Below are 10036 nucleotides of genomic sequence, written 5' to 3' on the forward strand. Positions count from 1 at the left end.
TCGAGAGCACCGACAAGGGTCAGTCTATAATCCCAAGTCCAAACAGGCGAAGGTGGAGACACAAACCTCATAAGACCCCAACGGAGCCGTATCTGGCTAAGCTTCATCACAATGCAAAGATGTAACTGGAGAGAAATAGACCACGCCGCGATGTCGCCCCTCCGCCGTGAATAAACGCATGAGTCGAATTTGCCCAGCGATTGACACCATCGTCTGACTCGTCGACGCCCCTACAAGGAAGGGGAGGAATCATTGTACTCATCGTCACTGCTGCCCCATCTTCACCGACGTCCAAGAATTCAGAGACACCCACTAGACACGAACCGTGCGCACAGATCCGGGGCTCCCCGCCCAACTGTCGCCGGCTGGTGGAGAGGTGGAGAAAGCCGCAGCCGTCGCTTGGTCGCAAACTGGCTAACCTAACAAAAACGATTTGCTCACATGCACGTATACGGAGAGAGAGAGGTTTCTCTACGAGTTGGCTTATAAGAAATAAAATTCATCACTTGTTCCTCGCAAAAGAGAAAAAGAAAAAGACAGATGAAATTTGTCATCAATAGACCAAATCAATCAGACAAACAACTTTGAGGCCCTCCTGCGCCAATTCTCCTCCATCTTATTTATTCCAAAGGTGACGTAGAGGCTGAGGAACTCGCCGGAGGAGAGCACCGCGGCCCAGGAGCGGCACACAGCGTGGAAGCGCTGGATGGACTTGAAGGGCAGCCGCACGAGCACCTCCGCCGTCAGCTCGTCCGGCAGCACCGGCGCGCCGAACGATCCTGCCACCACGACCATCCTCCTCTTGCTGGTCGTCGTCCTAGACGACATGCATCCGCCTTGTAGGGTAACCTCAGACCGGGGATCGAGCGGTACAGGTACAGGTACAGCCGAGACGATCTATCTCAATCCTGAAGAGGCAAGATCTGTTATCTCAGATGCGAGCAAACGGACATCAAACGGGGAGGGAATAATCCGGGAAAACTAGCTAGAAACTCGTTACCGACCGAAGGGGTCACGAATCACGATCTTCTCGCCTTCGAGCTCGAGGTGGCCGCAGTCGCTCGCCACTCGCAGTCGCCGGCCTGGTTTGGTTCCGGGACGCCGGGGGACGAGCGCAAGGGGCTGGCGATGGGCCGATATATATCGAAGAATATCGAGCGAGAGGACGTGTTTTCTCTTTTTCTTATCTTATTATCGAGCAAATGCGTGTGTTTTGCATCGATCGGACGCAAGAAAACGATTTTTTTTACAATTATCTCCTTTGGCAAAATATCACATGGCAAAATATCATCAATTTCACATGGCAAATTACAATCTTCTATCGCTTCTGTAAATAGTTGCCATGGCAATATTTTTAATATGAATTTATGTGGCATGGAAAATTCTATTCTTTTTTATAGCTACCATCTTTGTTTCAGGAAATAGTTTGCCATGGCAAATCTCTACGTTTTTGCTTTTCCATGGCAACTTTACTTTTATTGAGATGGCCAATTTTACTTTATTTTACTATGGCACACTTTATAACATTCTCCATGGCAAATTTTACTTTCACATACATGGCACCTTCACTTTGTAGCATGTCAAGTGGCATTTTTTTTTCCTCTAATGTTCACATGTCAAGTTTTGTCTACACATGGCAAACTTAGAAACATTTTTTCTAAATTCACACGGCAAATTCACAACATTTTTTTATACTAAACATGGAAAATGTAGGTATTTTTTTGCAACACCCCCATGACAATCTTTATTTTTTTCTTACTTAACCATGGAAATTTAATTTTTTGATCATGGAAAATTTAGTTTATTGATTATGGCAATTTTGGTTTATTGATCATGGCAAATTTAGTTTACAAATCATGGCAAATTTAGTTTATTGATCATGGCAAATCTAGTTTTCAAATCATGGCAAATTTAGTTTGCACGATTTTTTGTCGTCGCAAGTTCTGATATGAATCTCCCATGGCAATTTTCTTGTTCATACTTGATTTTTCAACTTTTTTTTGTTTTTTCACACACGACAAATTCATCATACAAACACACGGCAATTCTTGATACGAATTTGCCATGGCAAGTTTTGATACGAATCTGCCATGGCAATTTCTCATTCATATTTTTGATTTTCAACTTTTTGTGTGTTTTACACACACGGCAAATTCATCATACCAAAACATGACAATACTTGATACAAATCTGTCATGCCAAGTTTTGATACAAATTTGGTTTATTGATCATGGAAAATTTTAGTTTATTGGTTCATGGCAAATTTAGTTTACAAATCATGGCAAGTTTAGTTTATTGATCATGGCAAATTTAGTTTTCAAATCATGGCACTTTAGCTTACATGAATTTTTCTGCCATGGCAAATTTCAATATGAATCTGCCATGGCAATTTTCTTGTTCATATTTGATTTTCATTTTTTTGTTTCTCTCACACACGGTAAATTCATCATACAAAACACGGCAATTCTTGATACGAATTTGCCATGGCAAGTTTCTTGTTCATACTTGAAATTTCAACTTTTTGTGTTTTTTCACACACGATAAATTCATCATACAAAACGCGGCAATTCGTTGATACCAATCTGCCATGGCAAATCTCTTTTGTCCATACTTGATTTTCATTTTTTTTGGATTTTCTCACACGGCCAAATTCTCCTTCAAAACACGGGAATTTTAATTAAACTTTCATGGCAATTTTAATTAAAAATGCCATCACATTTTTATCTTTTATTGTCCTGTCAAATTTTGTGTTCTTTTCACATGAATTTTTCAACTATTTGTGTTTTCTTCACATGGCAATATTGATTTTTTTGTCATGGCAGATTTGCCATATTTCATTTGGGGGGGGGGGGGGGTTAGATATGTGTTTATAAACCTTTGCCATTGTTAGGAAAACAATATAATGTGGCAAATAGTTTGGTCAAACTCGAATGGCAAATTTTCTGCTATTTTCAAAGCAGATAGCATCTTTTGTAGCTGAGCAAAATCGGGGCTTTTATTTGTCACAGAAAAAAACAAAATCTGGGCCTTTTCATTTAATTCTTTGTCAATGGGCTTTTTGTTCCTTTTTTCACAGGGGAAGGGTCTGCTGTGGAGGCGTGCGATATGGGTTCCCCCTGACAAAAGAATTCGTGCGGGGGGATCGATCCCCTCGTACCGAATGAGTCGTGTGGTATGGTGCTCCTCCTGCCACACGTGTGGACAGTTCTAATATTCACCCACACAGGATCGTGTGGGCTGCCTCCTGCGTATGCCACACAAGATCGTGTGGGCGAGTGTCCATTCTGCCACACGTGTGGCAGTTATCAGCGTCCTGTTTTTGACAATTATCTCCTTTTTTTTACAAATCGTCTCCTCCTTTATTCATTCAAAAATAATGTGGCATCGTTTACAAGGAAAGTGATAACCTCACCAGGGGCATTATATCCAACTAAACACTCGGAGGAGAAAATCTAGCCATCCTAACTAGTTCATCAGCTATTTGATTGCATCTCTATTACAATGATCAAATGTGACATGAGTGAAATCTAGTGACATGAAATAACAATCGTCAATGATGGCAGAAGCAACTGAAGAAGAATATCCATTGTTCAATGCAGTCACCACCTCCGTACTATCCGAGTTGAGCTCAATCTTACTGCATCCGACTATACAAGCAAGATTCAAACCAAACCCTTCCACAATGGCTTCAGCTGTGACCGAATCAAAACAAAGATCAATCTTCTCGTTGGCAGCAGCAATAAATTTACCATGATGATCTGGGATCACTGCTCCGTCCGTTCCCGCTAGGGTGTCACTATCAAACCCTGCATCAACATTTAATTTGAAATAGCCGTGTCTTGGTTTCTGCCAAGCAACCAATCAGATTCGAGCCTTTGGGCTATAAGAGATAATATAGTTAGCAGCTAGACCCCTCACTGCCATATTGATTCGAGCTGCACTCTGAATCTCTTCATCGTGTGTCGTCGTTCGTACCACAGGTACCATGTCGCCGTTGCCACTGTTTCCCTTAACTTAGGTAATCCAAGCACTTGGATCTGTTTGTTATGCAAGACACAACATATGTGACAGAACCAGTTCGCCCGCTCTTTCAACTTTCAACGCCTGTTTGATCATATCATTGAGCCCACGTGACTCCCATACTTCCATAGCTAGCTTGCATTCGAACAACAAGTGTCTTATGTTATCAGGCCCCTGATTGCATGTCGGGCAGCTTGGATTTACTCTCAAATGCTTCTTAGCTAGGATAGAACGACATGGGATAGCGCTTTGAATGGCCGCCAGATGAAAATCTTTATTTTTGCTGGGCACACTAAATTCCAGACCGAGTCCCATGCGCTAGAGTTATTCGAAGCTCCTGCCGACTGTTCCAACTTAAGCCCAAATTGGGCTTGCCACTCGGTATGATAAGCTGAACGGACTGTAAAGGCCCCTGTCTTTGTCATATATCATGCCAGGAAGTCTGTCATATCATGTAATGGGAGGGGGGTTGCCAAAATTCTTCGAGCATCCACTTGCCAAAAATGTTTGGTTCACCAGCTGTTCCACTCCTAGTCACCGGATCGATCAGGTCACTGACCTTGGATAGGAGGTGGTTTCCTCTAGGTGAAATCACCTTTCTTGTAGGACTTTGTCGTATCCATGGGTCTTCCCATATCCTGATATGCTCCCATCTCTTTTTTGTTTGATTGTTGATAAAGAAGTGACCTAGCTACTATTATCTCTCTAGCAGCTGCAGGCACAAGAACAAAACAATTCGCATTCTCTCCTATCACGTGAAAAATCAAATTTCAGTGAAAATCTGAAAACTCACCTCGTGGACCATCAAGATCCACAGGGAATGGCACAGATCTGAGGTCACTTGAACACGATTTTATAGACAACCCCTTCTTTTACAAGTCCTTGACGCTTCGACCACGATCGATTCGTCTTCAATCGTGGGTGTGATGGAGACTTGTCCTACGCCGGCCATGACCGTTGACCGGTCATCCGTCGGCCGCGAACTCTCTCCCTCCACCGTTCATGAAGAGCCCTCCACCGGCCATGATCCCTGCCCCTCTGCTGGTTTTGACTCGCCCTTCGGAAGACCCGTTGGTATCGCTTTTCCCATGATATCACCGCTCCTCCATCCGCTATCATGCCTCAACCTCCTTGTAGTTGTAGCCATGCACAGGTAAGCAACAGAGTACATCATTTGATTCAGGTACTGATTGTATTACTATGACATCATAGTTTTATTGCCTCAACCTCCTCGTAGCTCTCCACCTGATGGTAGTGCAGTAAGTAGGTGAATCATGGTAATTTTCCTTCTTCAATTGATACTTTTGAAGCATCTGAATTGGTCTTTCTGTTTGCCGCTTTGTTAGTATTGTGCAGCGTGTCCAACAGTGGCCGACAGTAAGACTATATTGCTATGTAAGTTGGACTTCATCTGTATAAAGAAATCCTATTTGAGAGCAGTAGACTATATTCCCAAAAGAAAAAGTATGGGATGGGTTCTCAATTTAAAAAAGAAGCACGGGATGCCTGCATACACACAAAAAAAGAACCAAGAAGAACCAAGGATAATAAAGGTAGTTGTCATACACACAAAATAGCTACTATATTATTTCATAGTTTGTATTTCCATTCTAACTGTTTTTTTTTCATGTTTCCTCGCAGGTTCTTTTCTTTTGATTCAAGGCAACTTCGTGTTTTTATTTTGGGTAGTACAAGATTAAATTCGAAGCTACTGGGAGCTTGACGTCATTTGTAGATGGTTTTGTGCTGATATTTTACTTGGACTACTATTTTTCTACGTTTCTAAATTTTGTACTTCACAGCTATTTCAAAATATTTCATGAGGACAGCTATGCTCCTCGGTCAGGAGCGCAACCTAGCCGCCGCCAGCGCCACAACCAGCCGCCCCTTCTCCCCTCGCCGCCGCCGGCAGGCGTCGCCGGGCAAAGCCCGTGCGGCTCGGCGGCGGCGAGGCCCTCTCCTCATCCCGTTTGGAGTGGCGCGGCACGGGCCGGCCGCTTCGAAGGAGCTCAGGTGCCTTGGCGTCCAGGGCGGCGCAGCGAGGCAGCATAGGTGGTGGGGCGAGCACGGCGGGGCTGCGCAGGTGGCGGGGCGGCGCGGTGCCCAGACACACGTCACGCGCGTGCAGGCGGGGCGGACAAGCTCGGATCTGACGCGCGTGGGCTCGCACGGCGGCGCGAGGTGATGCTTTGGCTTGGGCGGCGCTGCACTTGGTGGTTCGTCAAGGGAGCGGTGTGGATGCGCAAGGGACCTGGCTGCCCAGATTTGTCTGCAGCTCGGGTGGGAAGGATGTGCTCGTGCGGACAGGGGCTTCCGGCGGCTACCGGGAGAGGTGAGGCGTGCCGCGGGCGGCGGTTCGGCTACGAGGGGCGCGTATGGTGTGGCGCTCGCCGCGGGCGCGTGAAGGGCCTGGACGGCTGGGCGGCACGGTCGGCGCGGCTCAGAGGCGTCGCGGATCTGCTGTGCTAGGAGGCCGCAGAGGGTGAAGGTGGTCAGATCCAGCCGGATTTGACCTCGGTGGCTCGATGGAGGGCTTGCTGATGCATGATGTGGGGGCTCGAGAAGCTGACCCCGGCGAAAGCTTGTCTCCGGCGTGTCCGGAGCCGGCGATGGCGACACTCTCAAGCGCCATTTCCTTCTTGTTGGCATCGTCGAGGTACTCTTAGCTCCAATCTTCGCAGCTTCGGGGGAAACCCTAGATCCATGGGATCGGACGATGACAGTGCTCTAGCATCGTATCCCCTCTTGGGGGCTTCGTCGTTGGAGCTAGGCATCATCAAGCGGGACCGATGGAAGTTGGTGGTGTTGGAGTCGAGGCTTCTGCGGCAACGATGATGGGCGTGTGCGATGTCGGAGACGCGGCATTGGTTGCGGTAGTCGGCTCTTCTTCGGCATGTTAGTGGGACTATCTCGGGTTGTTTTGTTGCGGTGAAGTCGGAGCTTCGGTGGCGGAGCCCCTATGGCGACGATGACAGCCAGCAGGTGGTCTGTTTGGTGGTCTTCCGCGGCGCCAACCTTGCATAGTTCTCCTTCGGAGCTATCTTTCAGAGTCGGAGCTGTGTTGTCCTTGGCGCGGATGGCTGAGTTTGGCGCGGGGTTTCTTGTGTTTCACACAGCCTCTATGGTGTGGGTTGGGTCGACATTTGTCTTCGGAGAAGTCGGAGTCGCTTACTCGGAGATTAGGGAGGGCGATGAGGCCTGTTGGGGAGAAGTGATTACACTAGTGTGTGATGTTGACGAGACCCTCTATGTGAGGTGTGTGGTATTATGTGTGCCGCTAAGCGGTTTGTGACGGTTTTCGCCCGGTTTTTCGTTTATTAACCGGGAACTCTCTTCTGCTTTATTAATGAGACGAGGCAAAGCTTTTGCCTCCGTTTAAAAAAATAAATTGTACTTCTGAGAGTTGTCTCGTTATGTAGCCACTGCGGTTCCCTGTGGATCTAATGGTCCATGAGGCGAGTTTCCAGATTTTCGCTGAAATCCCGTTTTCACCTGTCGCCCATACTATTCATTACAAGAAAAGTATTACAACACAAACACAGAAAACACATAACTGCTAGACTATATTTAACTAGTGGCAATCGGTGTAAGTCTCGTGCTCTTTGGTGTATATTCAAACAAACTAAGGGAGCATTGCATTATACAGTTTGGACAAACAACCTAATGTGCACAAAAACGAAGTTGTATCAAATTGCTAGAGTATATTTAGCTAACGATGATCTAACTGGTGCAAACCCCATGAACTCTGCGCAGGAGGATAACTTGCCAGACTCTCCTCGTATAACAAAGGGACCAACGGCAAGATTTTGCTGTCCAGTGAATTTTCTCCATGCAGAGGAACAACACACTTTTTGAAAGATTGTTCGCCCCTCGTAATGTGTCCATCTTGATTCACTCCAAGGCGTGAAGATTGCCCTGGCGATGCGACCTGCAGCACCCCATAAAGATCATACAAGTTCTCAATCGTGCGCCTTGCCGGATCATAAAGACCCAGTTTTCTTCCCGTGTTGAGCAAGATTCTCCCGTCTCTGGGGTCGACAAGCAACGGCACCACAACGTTTTCTCCAAGGGAATAGCCTGACCAACCTACCAAATAGACTTTATATGCTCTGTCCCAGCGACCATGCTCCAGCTTCCAAATATCTAATTCTTCTGCGACAGGATCTGCAAGGACCGCACATAACATTCCCTAAGCTCGACCACAAATGCTTGGCAAGGGCTCGTGTCACTCCACATTGCGATGGGTGAAGGGCAAGGGACGAGATCAAACATCATTTTTGTGACGTCAAATGATACAATGACCCTCTTATGAATCTGCATCAACCTTGGTTCACTCATCCAGTATAAAACTCCTGCTACATAGGCAGGTGGCATGCTATTTATAGGCAGATGGGGTTCAAGGTTGTGCTGGATCGACGTGAGTCCAGTGACTGAGCATGTCAGGAAATACTGCTGAGATTCGAAGTCCTTCACGTGATAGAAAATCTGAACGACAACATGCTCCTGTTTCAACATGTTGAACCCCAGGCCAGCATTCTTGTTGCCAACTGCGAAAACGTGGTCTTCTAGTGTGCATACATTGCCACGCTTCATTGCGAGTACACGGCGGCGCACTTGGTGTGGCCACACTACTGCATGGTAGTTATGGTGTGGTAACCTGTGGAAGGATTGTACAAATAGTCCTCGGTCTCAGTGCTTATCAGGTTCATACCATGGCAAGGCTTAGAACAAACCACCTTTGTATCAAGCCAGGCGCCTTGGCTAGGACAGTCGCGAAGCAATTTCTTCGAGGGAGCAAAGCTGAAACCCAGTCCTCCTGGCCCCTTGCCAACAAGCATGACTTTTGGCTCCCTGTCCATGTTGTTATGCGCATGGTAAGAGCGAATGAAACTTCCACTCTCGATCAAACTAAGCCACTGCTTGCTTACAAGTTTGAACTGTGTGGCAAAATCACCTGGGAGTCGGAGTAGGATCTCCTTGATAACTTTAGCTAGGGGAGATGCAGATGATAACGCCATCTCTACGTTGGTTTTGTGTACCGGAGCAAGACTCTCTTTGAATAAACTGAATCTAGGAGCATACTGCTCATCGGTCTTATAAAATGGAGTCTCCGGTATTGCAAGAATGGTGTCGAGAGTTCTAGACAGCAGGTCATATGTGATCACCTTGCCATTGGAAGTTGCCAAGATCATCTTTTCCATCGGTCCACAGTCGCCAAAATAACCGATAGCTCTGATAATCTGCGGACCTAGCAAAGAGTCTCCTTCAAGGTGCCGCGACAAATCAATGCTATGCAATAAAGACCAATCACCAGAGCTGTAGTTCCAGATCTCCATCATACCATTGTTTTGAGCACGAAGGTCCCGGACCATACACAAGCGGCCAGCGAGGTCCACCAAGTGCACTTCGGGTTGTGGTTCCTCAAAAGGCGGCGACCGGACGCAGACGAAGGTCTCATCTTTGAGAGAAAATGATAATACGGCAGCGCTTGGCCCAGCACTTGGGTAAATATACAACTTTTACAGTAGTTGGCATTTTTTGGAGCCGTTCGTTTGTCTCGATCTAACGGCGCATACATACGTAGTACTCGAAAGTACGCGGATGAAAGTACTCGAAAGTACTCAAAAGTACTATTAGTCTAGGGGCATTTTAGTCCTAGGAAATATATGACAAGGTGGGGCCCTCTCGTCCAATGAAAAACCGCCGCCCCTCTCCTCCAATGCAAAACCGCCGCCCCTCTCGTCCAATGCAAAGCCGCCGCCGTGCTCCTTCCCCTCTTCCATCACCATTGAAACCGCGGCCATCTCCTAGCCTTCTCCTCCTTCTCGCGGCCGCAACTTTGCTCTTCTCATCTTCCACATCCACCCCCCTCTTCCATCCACGCAAGATCCTCGATGGAGCAGCAGATCGAGCACATCGGCGGCGGCGAGAACGCCGACTTCGTGGAGATCGCCGGCGGCGAGAACGCCGACTTCATGGAGATCGCCGGCGGCGACCAGGTCAAGATGGCCAGGTT

At 47.0% G+C, this 10036-nt stretch overlaps 1 long non-coding RNA gene and 1 pseudogene across 1 annotated transcript; both read right to left on the reverse strand.

Moving 5' to 3' along the window:
* Positions 1 to 466: 466 nt before the first annotated feature.
* On the reverse strand, positions 467 to 1102 carry LOC141021331 (uncharacterized). Its single transcript, XR_012182272.1, has 2 exons — positions 1005 to 1102; positions 467 to 908 (listed from the first exon to the last, which is right to left on the reverse strand). It is a non-coding gene; the product is annotated as an uncharacterized lncRNA (long non-coding RNA).
* Positions 1103 to 3477: 2375 nt separating this feature from the next.
* On the reverse strand, positions 3478 to 8613 carry LOC109763908 (uncharacterized; annotated as a pseudogene).
* Positions 8614 to 10036: the final 1423 nt, after the last annotated feature.

Source organism: Aegilops tauschii, chromosome 1, assembly GCF_002575655.3.
Source record: "Aegilops tauschii subsp. strangulata cultivar AL8/78 chromosome 1, Aet v6.0, whole genome shotgun sequence".
In the NCBI taxonomy this organism is placed as follows: Eukaryota; Viridiplantae; Streptophyta; class Magnoliopsida; order Poales; family Poaceae; genus Aegilops; species Aegilops tauschii.